At 48.3% G+C, this 13,841-nt stretch overlaps 1 non-coding gene across 1 annotated transcript; it reads right to left on the reverse strand.

The window, feature by feature from the left end:
• Positions 1-12,782: 12,782 nt before the first annotated feature.
• Trnar-ucu (transfer RNA arginine (anticodon UCU)) lies at positions 12,783-12,856 on the reverse strand. The gene has a single exon. It is a non-coding gene; the product is annotated as a tRNA-Arg (tRNA).
• Positions 12,857-13,841: the final 985 nt, after the last annotated feature.

Consider the following 13,841-nt stretch of genomic DNA (forward strand, 5'->3'; position numbering starts at 1 on the left):
CCTGGGTTTTGGAGGGATTGTTTGTCCTTAGGATAATTTAGGTTAAGTTGTGTGTAAGCTTAAGCCGTCGGCACACGGACCGTGCATCCGAACGTTGAGCGTTGAGCGTGCCGAGTTTCTGACGTCATAGCGTGGAATAACACGTTCGGGAGTCTTTCCGAACGTGCAGAGCAATATCTGACATGTCAGATATTCTGAGCGTGCGTCTGAGCGTTGACCAATGAGTTGGCACAACACCACTTACGTCACACGCACGCCGTCTCCCTTCAGTACAGAGTTGTGAGACGCCATATTGGCATTCATTTCAAGCCTATATTTATATATGCCGTTTCTGAGCACCAGAAAATTGAGAATCACTGGAAAACCTGTTGTTAACTGTGGGATTAGTTCCAATAAAATAATAAGAAACATCATATTCGTGGCAAAAGAATTATTGTAACTTGCGTATTATGAGAGTAGGCTATTTGAAGGCAGCGACACACTGAAGATCCACCCGAAACGCAGTGTTCTTGGTACAATTTGATATAAATAAATTTCAATTTGTAACATATCTACGATTAAGGTATTCAGCAAACGATAAGATAACATGATCAATCGATATAGGTTTATAGTTGGTTTAGCATGTTGGCCTCTGTAATAAAAAAACTGAGTGAAAGGATCAACATAGAACTTGAACGGATGTCATGTAACGTCCGCAACGACCAAACACAACGATCAACAACGAAAAAAATTGCAAAAAAAAAAGCGTAATGAGTAGCGTCACTGTCCACGAGCGATCTGGTTCGCGTCTAGACACATCAAATTTTTTTTTCTAACATTCGCGTTTTTATTAGGTTCTGATACTTTATTATTAGTTTAATATAAGTATATACTATAATATTTGATGTTATGTAAATGAAAGTTCATCTTTTTTTGAGGGGTGACTTTGTTCGATTGGCTTAATCTACAGGACAGCTTGCGCTACTTGTATAAAGAAATTTTGCTCCTTTATCTTTTACCCTTCGTAATTCACATGTTGCAAAGATTCTGCTACTGGATAGGAACAGTGATCAAGTAAGACTAACCTTGGGGTTTTACTAAAATGTGGGAATGATGAAATAATGTTTATCTTATGCGGAGAAGTATTCCAAATTTGTACCACACTGTTTGTAATGGAACTTTTATAATCCTGTGTCCTTATTGATTGGACGCGGTATTTTCCTTTTCGTGAACGGTGGAGGAAAAGTGCGTTTTAATACAGCTAACGTGGGAATTTTACGCTCGCCCGTTTAGTAAACAATGTGATTTACGAACTAGGAACATCCCTCAGCTGCCGCTGGAGTGCGTTGCGATCGCGTATACCAAGGTTGGGGTCCACGTACCGTATGCACAAGTCGCATCGTTCTTGACAGTTCAGCAGCACGTTGAACTTAGCACGCTCAACGTTAACGTTCAACAGCACGGACCGTGTGCGGACGGCTTTAGGGCCTGGGCTTTAGGCTAATTGGCTCTGAGCACTATACGACTTAACTTCTGAGGTCATCAGTCGCCTAGAACTTAGAACTAATTAAACCTAACTAACCTAAGGACATCACACACATCCATGCCCGAGGCAGGATTCGAACCTGCGACCGTAGCGGTCACGCGGTTCCAGACTGAAGCGCCTTTAACCGCACGGCCACACCGGCCGGCCTGGGCTTTAGGGCCTGATGACCTCAGCTGTTAAGTCCCGTAAGATTTCACACACATTTGAACATTTTTTGGGACAGTGTTATGCTACTGGGAACCTTCACCTGCGCTTCCACGAGACCTGTGTAGTAGCCGAAGACGCTAAGACAGATGTGGACTACGTGAACGTGACTGCGGAATACATCTGCATCTACATACGTACTCCGCAAGCCATCATTCGGTGCTTGGCGGAGGGTACTTTGTACCACCACCAATCGTTCCGTTTCCTGTTCCACTCGCAGCTAAAGCAAGGGAAAAGCGACTGCCTGTGAACCACTGTACGAGCCCTAATTTCTCTCATCTTCTCTTCGTGATCCTTACGCGAAATTTACGTTGGCGGCAGTAGAATCGTTCTGCATTCAGCCTAAAATGCCGCTTCTCTACCTTTCCTCGCCGGCCGCTGTGGCCGAGTGGTTCTGGGCTCTCAGTCCGGAACCCCGTAACTGCTACGGTCGCAGGTTCGAATCCTGCCTCCGGCATGGACATGCGTGATTCCTTAGGTTAGTTAGGTTTAAGCAGTTCTAAGTCTAGGGGTCTGATGACCTCAGATGTTAAGTCCCATAGTCCTCAGAGTCATTTGAACCATTTGAATAATGTCTCGCAGAAAGAGCGACATCTTTCCTAGAACAATTCCCATTTGAGTTCACGAAGCATCTCCATACTGCTTGCGTGTTGTTGGAAATTACCGGTAAAAACTCAACCAACCCACCTCTAAATTGCTTCGATATCTTGCTTTAATCCGAAGTGTTGCGGAGCCCAAACATTACAGCGGTACTCACAAGGGAACCTCCCCATCGCACCCCCCTCAGATTTAGTTATAAGTTGGCACAGTGGACAGGACTTGAAAAACGGAACACAGATCAATCGGGAAAACAGGAAGAAGTTGTGTCGAACTATGAAAAAAATAAGCAAAATATACAAACTGAGTAGCCCATGCGTAATATATGCAACATTAAGAACAGTCTGAGCCCAGGAATGCCGTGGTCCCGTGGTTAGCGTGAGCAGCTGCGGAACAAGAGGTTCTTGGTTCAAGTCTTCCCTCGAGTGACAACTTTACTTTATTCATTTTCGCAAAGTTATGATCTGTCCGTTCGTTCATTGACGTCTCTGTTCACTGTAATAAGTTTAGTGTCTGTGTTTTGCGACCGCACCGCAAAGCCGTGCGATTAGTAGACGAAAGGTCGTGCCTCTCCAATGGGAAACGAAAACATTTGATCGCAACGTCATAGGTCAACCGATTCCTCCACAGAAAAACACGTCTGATATATTCTATACGACACTGGTGACAGCATGTGCGTCACATGAGAGGAATATGTTGTCGAATTGGTAGAAAGATTCTTCTACCTTCCCCGATTTAAGATTTCTTGTGGATGTGATAATCACTCCTAAAAAAGTGATGAAAACATAACGGACGGACAGGTAATAGTTGCCTGAAAATAAAAAATTAAAATTTTTCACTCGAGGGCAGACTTGAACCAAGGACCTCTGGTTCCACAGCTGCTCACACTAACTACGGGGCCACGGTTCTCCTAAGCTCGCATACTGCAAGATGTTGTTGCCTATCTTGCGCATGGACTACTCGGTTTGTATATTTTGCTTATTTTTTCATAGTTCCACACAATTTCTTCCTGTTTTCTCGATTGATCTCTGTTCAGTTTTTCAAGGCCTATCCACTGTGCAACTTATAACTAAATCTGAGGGGGCTGCGATGGGGAGGTTCCCTTGTAAGAGTAGGACGCACTGGTGTCCTATATGCGGTCTATTTTACATATGAACCGCACTTTCCTGAAATTTTCCCAATAAACCGAAGTGATTATTTCATTTCATGTCGCTTTGCAACACCACGCCAAGATATTTAATCGATGTGACTGTGTCATCAGCACCCTACTAATGCTATATTCGAACGTAACAGGATTGTTTTAATTGGCTTACTCATCTTGAGTGGTAAGAGGCGGTCTGTAGTGATTACTTAAGAGAAGGTATACTTCTTTGACAAGATCGCTTGTGAACAGCTTTTATCGTCGAGTACTGGTTTCGGTAAGCATCGTTACCATCTTCATATGTCGATAAAAGGTTATTACCTGTCTCCTGTACGACCTGCACAAATACAAACAATGCACCGGCAAGTCAAGGTTAAAACCGTAATATACACGGTAATTCGCCATAGTACACTACTGGCCATTAAAATTGCTACACCACGAAGATGATGTGCTACAGACGCGAAATTTAACCGACAGGAAGAAAATGCTGTGAAATGCAAACGATTAACTTTTCAGAGCATTCACACACGGTTGGCGCCGGTGTCGACACCTACAACGCGCTGACATGAGGAAAGTTTCTAACCGATTTCTCATACACAAACAGCAGTTAACCGGCGCTGCCTGGTGAAAAGTTGTTGTGAGGCCTCGTGTAAGGAGGAGAAATGCGTACCATCACGTTTCCGACTTTGATAAAGGTCGGATTGTAGCCTATCGCGATTGCGGTTTATCGTATCGCGACATTGCTGCTCGCGTTGGTCGAGATCCAATGACTGTTAGCAGAATATGGAATTGGTGGGTTCAGGAGTGTAATACAGAACGCCGTGCTGGATCCCAACGGCCTCGTATCACTAGCAGCCGAGATGACAGGCATCTTATCCGCATGGCTGTAACGGATCGTGCAGCCACGTCTCGATCCCTGAGTCAACAGATGGGGACGTTTGCAAGACAACAACCATCTGCATGAAAAGTTCGACGACGTTTGCAGCAGCATGGACTATCAGCTCGGAGACCGTGGCTGCGGTTACCCTTGACGCTGCATGGCAGACAGGAGCGGCTGCGATGGTATACTCAACGACGAACCTGGGTGCACGAATGGCAAAACGTCATTTTTTCGGATGAATCCAGGTTCTGTTTACAGCATTACGATGGTCGCATCCGTGTTTGGCGACATCGCGGTGAACGCACATTGGAAGCGTGTATTCGTCATCGCCATACTGGCGTATCACCCGGCGAGATGGTATGGGGTTCCATTGATTACACGTCTCGGTCACCTCTTGTTCGCATTGACGGCACTTTGAACAGTGGACGTTACATTTCAGATGTGTTACGAACCGTGGCTCCACCCTTCATTCGATCCCTGTGAAACCCTACATTTCAGAAGGATAATGGACGACCGCATGTTACAGGTCCTGTACGGGCCTTTCTGGATACAGAAAATGTTCGACTGCTGCCCTGGCCAGCACATTCTCCAGATCTCTCACCAATTGAAAACGTCTGGTCAATGGTGACCGAGTAACTGGCTCGTCACAATACGCCAGTCACTACTCTTGGTGAACTGTGGTATCGTGCTGAAGCTCCATGGACAGCTGTACCTGTACACGACATCCAAGCTCTGTTTGACTTAATGCCCAGGCGTATCAAGGCAGTTATTACGGCCAGAGGTGGTTGTTCTGGGTACTGATTTCTCAGGATCTATGCACCCAAATTGCATGAAAATGTAATCACATGTCAGTTCTAATATAATATACACTCCTGGAAATGGAAAAAAGAACACATTGACACCGGTGTGTCAGACCCACCATACTTGCTCCGGACACTGCGAGAGGGCTGTACAAGCAATGATCACACGCACGGCACAGCGGACACACCAGGAACCGCGGTGTTGGCCGTCGAATGGCGCTAGCTGCGCAGCATTTGTGCACCGCCGCCGTCAGTGTCAGCCAGTTTGCCGTGGCATACGGAGCTCCATCGCAGTCTTTAACACTGGTAGCATGCCGCGACAGCGTGGACGTGAACCGTATGTGCAGTTGACTGACTTTGAGCGAGGGCGTATAGTGGGCATGCGGGAGGCCGGGTGGACGTACCGCCGAATTGCTCAACACGTGGGGCGTGAGGTCTCCACAGTACATCGATGTTGTCGCCAGTGGTCGGCGGAAGGTGCACGTGCCCGTCGACCTGGGACCGGACCGCAGCGACGCACGGATGCACGCCAAGACCGTAGGATCCTACGCAGTGCCGTAGGGGACCGCACCGCCACTTCCCAGCAAATTAGGGACACTGTTGCTCCTGGGGTATCGGCGAGGACCATTCGCAACCGTCTCCATGAAGCTGGGCTACGGTCCCGCACACCGTTAGGCCGTCTTCCGCTCACGCCCCAACATCGTGCAGCCCGCCTCCAGTGGTGTCGCGACAGGCGTGAATGGAGGGACGAATGGAGACGTGTCGTCTTCAGCGATGAGAGTCGCTTCTGCCTTGGTGCCAATGATGGTCGTATGCGTGTTTGGCGCCGTGCAGATGAGCGCCACAATCAGGACTGCATACGACCGAGGCACACAGGGCCAACACCCGGCATCATGGTGTGGGGAGCGATCTCCTACACTGGCCGTACACCACTGGTGATCGTCGAGGGGACACTGAATAGTGCACGGTACATCCAAACCGTCATCGAACCCATCGTTCTACCATTCCTAGACCGGCAAGGGAACTTGCTGTTCCAACAGGACAATGCACGTCCGTATGTATCCCGTGCCACCCAACGTGCTCTAGAAGGTGTAAGTCAACTACCCTGGCCAGCAAGATCTCCGGATCTGTCCCCCATTGAGCATGTTTGGGACTGGATGAAGCGTCGTCTCACGCGGTCTGCACGTCCAGCACGAACGCTGGTCCAACTGAGGCGCCAGGTGGAAATGGCATGGCAAGCCGTTCCACAGGACTACATCCAGCATCTCTACGATCGTCTCCATGGGAGAATAGCAGCCTGCATTGCTGCGAAAGGTGGATATACACTGTACTAGTGCCGACATTGTGCATGCTCTGTTGCCTGTGTCTATGTGCCTGTGGTTCTGTCAGTGTGATCATGTGATGTATCTGACCCCAGGAATGTGTCAATAAAGTTTCCCCTTCCTGGGACAATGAATTCACGGTGTTCTTATTTCAATTTCCAGGAGTGTATTTGCCAATGAATACACGTTTATCATCTGCATTTCTTCTTGGAGTAGGAATTTTAATGGCCAGTAGTGTACATATTAGTATGTGGTGTGGGACACCAGCAATTGGTTAATTACTTTGTGCATTGTGGTTTTAATCTTGCCTTGCCGATGTATCGTTGATCTCGTCCCTGACATACCTGCCAATGGTTTAGAAAGAGTGCAGCTGGTATAGGAGACATGCAATGACCCTTAATCGAGATCTGAAGATAGAAACCGTGCTTACCGAAACCAGTAATCGACAATAAAGGTCGTTTACGAGCGATCTTTGGTAAGAAGGTCGCCATCTCTCAAGTAAAGATGGTTTTTCCTTCTCATCCGTATTAACATAATTTTTCTAAATTCAGAATAAGTTGACATACATCACATCAGCTAGAAAGTCTTTCAAAGTCATCCAGTATCATACAGTCTCTCAACGACGATATCTCCCAGTACACCACGCGTCATCAGCAAACAGCCCCAGACGGCTGTCCACCCTGTCCATCAGAAAGGCAAATGGCAACGGGCAGAAAGGTTGCATCAGGGACCTATATCTCCCGACAACAACCACAGCATTCAATGCTTGCAACAGTGTTCCACCGTTTGTCCGAGACAGGTTCGTTTCAGGAAGCAGGAAATCACGAAGAACGTACCCGAAGTGTTCGAACACCAGACTTTGAGGTTCAAATGGCTCTGAGCACTATGGGACTCAACTGCTGTGGTCATCAGTCCCCTAGAACTTAGAACTACTTAAACGTAACTAACCTAAGGACATCACACACATCCATGCCCGAGGCAGGATTCGAACCTGCGACCGTAGCGGTCTTGCGGTTCCAGACTGCAGCGCCTTTAACCGCACGGCCACTTCGGCCGGCCATAACAGTCAATTGTGGGATAGTATGCAGAACCCCCATGGTGTGGTGACAGTGAATCGTCAGCATCGGTTCAGCTGGAATGTGTGGCCCGGGATAATTGGCGACCGTATTTTGGGGCCAGTCTTCCTTCCACGTCGCCTAACAGGCCGGAGCTATCGGCGTTTATTGCGGGTGACTTTCCTCCCCTCCTGGCAGAAGCGCCATTGTTCGAAGAGTTATGTGGCTGCTCAAGCCCACTTCACCGTTAACGTCCGGACGCATCTCAAACGTGTCTTCTTCCCTGGTCGATGGATCGGACGAGGGGGCCCAGCTGCGTGGTCTGCTCGTTCAACGGATCTCAACCCGTCCGTTTTCTGGTTATGGGACCATCTCAAAAGTATCTTGTGTGCAGAGCCCATTCCAGATGTGAAGAAAGTGGAGCGGGGTATTCAATGCTGCCTTTGACACTGTTCGGATGCAGTCTGGCCGATGTAATCATGTGAGACAGAACATGATACAGCGCGTATACGCATGCCTTAAGGAACATGGAAACCATTTTGAACACAAGCTGTAACTGTGGCTCCGTGGTACAGCGCGAATTAGACCGCAGTCTCTGTAACAACGTAGGATTGAAACATTTCCGAACATAAGTTCATTAGACCTTTGAGTTCCTTATCCTCTCATCCATCAATCCCTAGAGTTTGCACACGTTTGGAAACATTCGTCCTGTAGAGAATGGGAGTGGCCAAATCACACTTCCCTGGGGCACTGCAGACGACACCACTGTCTCTGATGAACACTCGCCGTCGAGGATAACGCACTGTGCATTCTATTACTTAAAAAGTCTCTGAGCCATTCATGTATCTAGGAACCTATTCTGTATGCTCGGTCCCTCGTCAGCAGTCTGCGGTGTGGCACCATGACAAACGCTTCTCGAAAATCTTGTAATATGGACTGTCTGTTGCCCTCCATCCATGGTTTGTAGGGTATCATGTGAGAAAAGCGAAAGCTGAATTTCGCACGAACGGTGCTTTCCCTTCATGCTTGATGTTTTCCCGGGTGGCGATGGCAGCAGGACGCTGTGACCGAGCGGTTGTAGGCCCTTCAGTCCGGAACCGCGCTGCTGCTACGGTCGCGGGTTCGAATCCTGCCGCGGGCATGGAAGTGTGTGATGTCCTTAGGTTAGTTAGGTTTAAGAGGTTCTAAGTTCTACGGGACTGATGACCTCAGATGTTAAGTCCGATAGTGCTCAGAGCCATTTGAACCATTTTTTTTCTTCGTTCCTTCCTGTTGTACGCGATCGGGAAATATTTTATCAGTATCACCTACCACGTCATAGAAATATGCTGAGAAAGGAAGCGGTATTCCCGCTTCACCGTTTCATTACGTTCCAGCGCCACGCTTAACAATTGTTCACAATTTTTGGACTTTAAAGAGGTATTAGGCAGGGCGGCTCAACTCTATGTAGCTACTAGGTGGCAGCTAATAAAGTACATTTCATGATTTACGTTTTATCTGAGATCAGTTATGACGAAACTCTCACGCTGTCGTAGTTAGCATGCAGATTTTATATGCAGTCCACCGTCAAGAACGTACCTTATCTTATTTATTCTCTTCTGTAGTTAACTTTTCCTGATTTTTTAAAATTTTATTGATAAACATTATGATCGAACTGAATCATAAGCTGCACTTGCTCGTGTAACACCATTGCTTCCAAAAACAGCACCTAGCAGCAACCAAATTACTTGTGCAGCAAAGCTGTGTCCTATGCCGAGGAGACCGCTTCACTGGAAATTTGTGGTAAGGTCGTATGGGACCAAACTGCTGAGGTCATCGGTCCCTAAGCTTACACACTACTTAAACTAACTTATGCTAAGGACGACACACACACACACACACACACACACACACACACACACACACACACACGCCCTAGGGAGGACTCGAACTTCCGACGGGGAGGGGTGGGGGGGTGGGGGGGGTGGGGGGGGGGGAATCCGCGCGGACTGTGACAAGACGCCTTGACCGCGCGGCCCATTTAACTACCGGATCAGGTATGAATCCTGATCACGCAGAGTTCTAGTCGATTGTCTTAGCTACGGAGTCATTTCAATCAAATTAGTGGTCGCAATGTTGGAAAACAAGCTCATCTGACGAGGAGATTGCTAGCATTTCGTTTATAAGAGCTACGTCAAGTGCGTGGGATTCGAATTGTATTCGCTTAACGAGGAGTATCGAACGGAACAGATAGACAGCTCTGAAAATCACTGCCTTCTTACACTCACTGGAAAGAGATTCACGATTACTGGATAATCGGCACCGAGATCCGATGAAAAGGTGTTTATCGTCTTACGAGAACTTACTTGCAAAATTTAGTTGTACAATATTCTAATAGCATACTGTCTCCTGTTCGGATCTTGTTTGGTATAATAATTTTTCTCATGACAGTAATCTAAATCTAAATGAACAGTTCTGTTGATGAAAATGTGCACAGAATGCGGGGAGGAAGAAAATCATACTAAATTTACAGAATGTTAGTTCGCTGGTTTGCATTTTTTTCGCAAATAGTACACTTTTCGAAGGACATTACCGTGGTGGCGCTTCGCGCGTGCGTATTCCGGGAAACGAGAAACACTGCCAGCACTTGCTCGTGTAGCAGACGTGCTGCTAATGATAGGACTCAGCGAGAAGTAGCGAGATCCGCAGCGTGTATATAACGGGCGCAGAGCAATTAGAAAGTGAATCGCTACGGCGGGTGGAGTAATGGGCTATAAGGCAAAGCCTCGTTTCGCGCTCCACGGAGTGGAAAAAAGGAAAAATTAAATCGCTACGGCAGTAGCTGCGTAATCAACTCCCACCACAGCAGCGCACAGCACAGCAGACGTGCACCTGCTCGCAGTAATTGCGCGCCTCTGGACACCGGAGGAGCACCTGAGCCGGTAAGCAACGTCTTTCCAAACCGCTCTTCCAAAATTCCCCTGCATCGATGCTGGCTGGTCCGCGTTGTCTTCCTCATTTGCTTCATACACGGCCAGGTTCAACGATGCCATCTGTTTGCGGTATCTTCGCTTCTGGGCTCCCTAGATGTAGGAGTTTGCAGCGTTCGGTCAAACAGTGGGCAAAACTTAAGAACCAAAATAACGTTCGCATGATGTGTCATTGCCAAGTAACATATCTCGATAAAACTCTGACCATATATACACTGAAGCACCAAAGAAACTTGTATAGTACTATAGTACTGAAATACAGAGATATGTAAACAGACAGAATAGGGCGCTGCGGTCGGCAACGCAAGACAACAAGTGACCATTTCAGTTGTTGGATAGGTTACTGCTGCTACAATGGCAGGTTATTAAGATCCAGGTGAGTTTGAACGTTGTGTATTAGTCGGCGCACGAGCGGACACAGGATCTCCGAGGTAGCGATGAAGTGGGAGTTTTCCCGTTCAACCATTTCACGAGTGTACCGTGAATATCAGGAATCCGGTAAAACACCAAATCTCCGACATCGCTGCGGCCAGAAAAAGATCCTGCACTAACGGGACCAACGACAACTGAAGAGACTCGTTCAACGTGACAGATGTGCAACCTTTCCGCAAATTGCTGCAGATTTCAATGTTGGGCCATCAACAAGTGTCAGCGTGCCAACCATTCAACGGAACATCATCGATATGCAGAATGAAATTTTCACTCTGCAGCGGAGTGTGCGCTGATATGAAACTTCCTGGCGGATTAAAACTGTGTGCCGTGCCGAGACTCGAACTCGGGACCTTTGCTTTCGCAGGCAAGTTTTGCAAGGTATGCAATAGAGCCTTTGCGAAGTTTGGAAGGTAGGAGACGAGGTACTGGCGGAATTAAAGCTGAGAGGACGGGGCGTGAGTCGTGCTTGGGTAGCTCAGTTGCTAGAGCACTTATCCGCGAAAGGCAATGGTCCCGAGTTCGAGTCTCGGTCCGGCACACAGTTTTAATCCGCCAGGAAGTTTCATCATCGATATGGGCTTTCAGAGCCGAAGGCCCACTCGCGTATCCTTGATGACTGCACAACACAAAACTTTATGCCTCGTCTGAGCTTAACACCAACATTGGACTGTTGACTGAAAACATGTTGCCTGGTCGGACGAGTCTCGTTTCAAATTGTATCGAGCAGAGGGACGTGAACGAGTATGGAGACAACCTCGTGAGTCTATGGACGCTGAATGTCAGCAGGGACTGTTCAAGCTGGTGGAGGCTCTGTAATGGCGTGGGGCGTGTGCAGTTGGAGTCATATGGGAATCCTTATACGTCTAGATACGACTCTGAAAGGTGACACCTACGTAAGTACAGTGTCTGATCACCTTCATCCATTATTGTCCACTGTGCATTCCTACGGTCTTGGGAAATTCCAGCAGGACACCCCACACGTCCAGAATTGCTACATAGTGGCTCCAGGAACACTCTTCTGAGTGTTCCTGGCAATCAACCTACCCAGACATGAACATTATCGAGCATATCTGGGATGCCTTGCAATATGCTGTTCAGACGAGATCTCCAGTCCCTCGTAATCTTCCGGATTTATGGACAGCCCTGCAGGGTTTATGGTGTCAATTTCCTCGAGCACTACTTCAGACATTAGTCGAGTCCACGACACGTCATGTTGCGGCATTTCTGCGTGCTCGCAGGGGCCCTATATGATATTAGGGAGGTATACCAGTTTTTTGGCTCTTCAGTCCAGAAACAACTGCTACAGTGTAGTATAGAAAGTGACTGAAAAGCGTACGCAGACAATTTTATTCAAAGGCAATAATTATACTGAAGTCTCCGCGATTTAAGATGGTCTCCTGGAAATTACGAAAGGCGGGACATGGTTCCTAATAGTGTTTGAGATCACTACGGATGGCAGTGTATGCTCTGCAACATGCTCCCATGTTGACGTAAAGGTTGGTAAGGAGGTTGACAACAAGTCTGTGGTATGTCGTTTCATTCCTCAGACAGCGCGGTTGACAATTGCTGGATGGTCTTTCGTGCTTGTGGACATGCTTCAGGTTGTCTCACAGACGCATCCCATACGTGGTCCATGGGAGTTAAGTCGGGGGGGGGGGGGGGGGGGGGGGACGGACAGGCCATTTCGATGCGGTCACGAACTCTCTTCCATAAAAAGGAAGTCGGGGCCGAATGTGCCACTGAAGACCCGCACATGGAGAAGTAGTGCAGTGTCACAATAGCGTTGATAATTAATTGAAACCCTCAGCTGCCGACAAGTGTTGGTGATATACCTCGATGGGGACAGCTGAAAATGTGTGCCCCGAACGGGACTCGAACCCGCGACCTCCTGCTTAGATGGCAGACGCTCTAGCCATCTGAGCCACCGAGGACACAGATGAATAGCGCGACTGCAGGGGCTATCCCTTGCACGCTTCCCGTGGGACCCACAATCTACATACGTAGCGTACGTAATAGATATTTGCCCATCCACTCATTACTCGCGTACACTAAGGTGACGATTCCCGTCAGAGTTAGGGCAACCTGTGCGCATTCGCACAGTCGAAGGTCAATGGCCGGGTAGCCATTTAACTATATATGAAGACAGTAACTGTTCTCGAAAGAACAGATACCGTTGATGACCGTGCATATTCTCTAGAATAAACCTACATTACGTATGTAGATTGCGAACAGTTGGAAATGTGGGTCTCACGGGAAGCGTGCAAGGAATAAGTCCCTGCAGTCGCGCTATTCATCTGTGTCCTCGGTGGCTCAGATGGACAGTCGGCACAGTAGCTCAGCTGTTCGCCCTCTGTAACAAAAAAACTGAGTAATGGAATCAACGATCAACTTGAGCAAATGTCTTGTGACGTACGCTCAGACCAAACGCAACGAACTACACTCCTGGAAATGGAAAAAAGAACACATTGACACCAGTGTGTCAGACCCACCATACTTGCTCCGGACACTGCGAGAGGGCTGTACAAGCAATGATCACACGCACGGCACAGCGGACACACCAGGAACCGCGGTGTTGGCCGTCGAATGGCGCTAGCTGCGCAGCATTTGTGCACCGCCGCCGTCAGTGTCAGCCAGTTTGCCGTGGCATACGGAGCTCCATCGCAGTCTTTAACACTGGTAGCATGCCGCGACAGCGTGGACGTGAACCGTATGTGCAGTTGACGGACTTTGAGCGAGGGCGTATAGTGGGCATGCGGGAGGCCGGGTGGACGTACCGCCGAATTGCTCAACACGTGGGGCGTGAGGTCTCCACAGTACATCGATGTTGTCGCCAGTGGTCGGCGGAAGGTGCACGTGCCCGTCGACCTGGGACCGGACCGCAGCGACGCACGGATGCACGCCAAGACCGTAGGATCC

Source organism: Schistocerca nitens, chromosome 3 (genome assembly GCF_023898315.1).
Source record: "Schistocerca nitens isolate TAMUIC-IGC-003100 chromosome 3, iqSchNite1.1, whole genome shotgun sequence".
Taxonomy (NCBI): Eukaryota; Metazoa; Arthropoda; class Insecta; order Orthoptera; family Acrididae; genus Schistocerca; species Schistocerca nitens.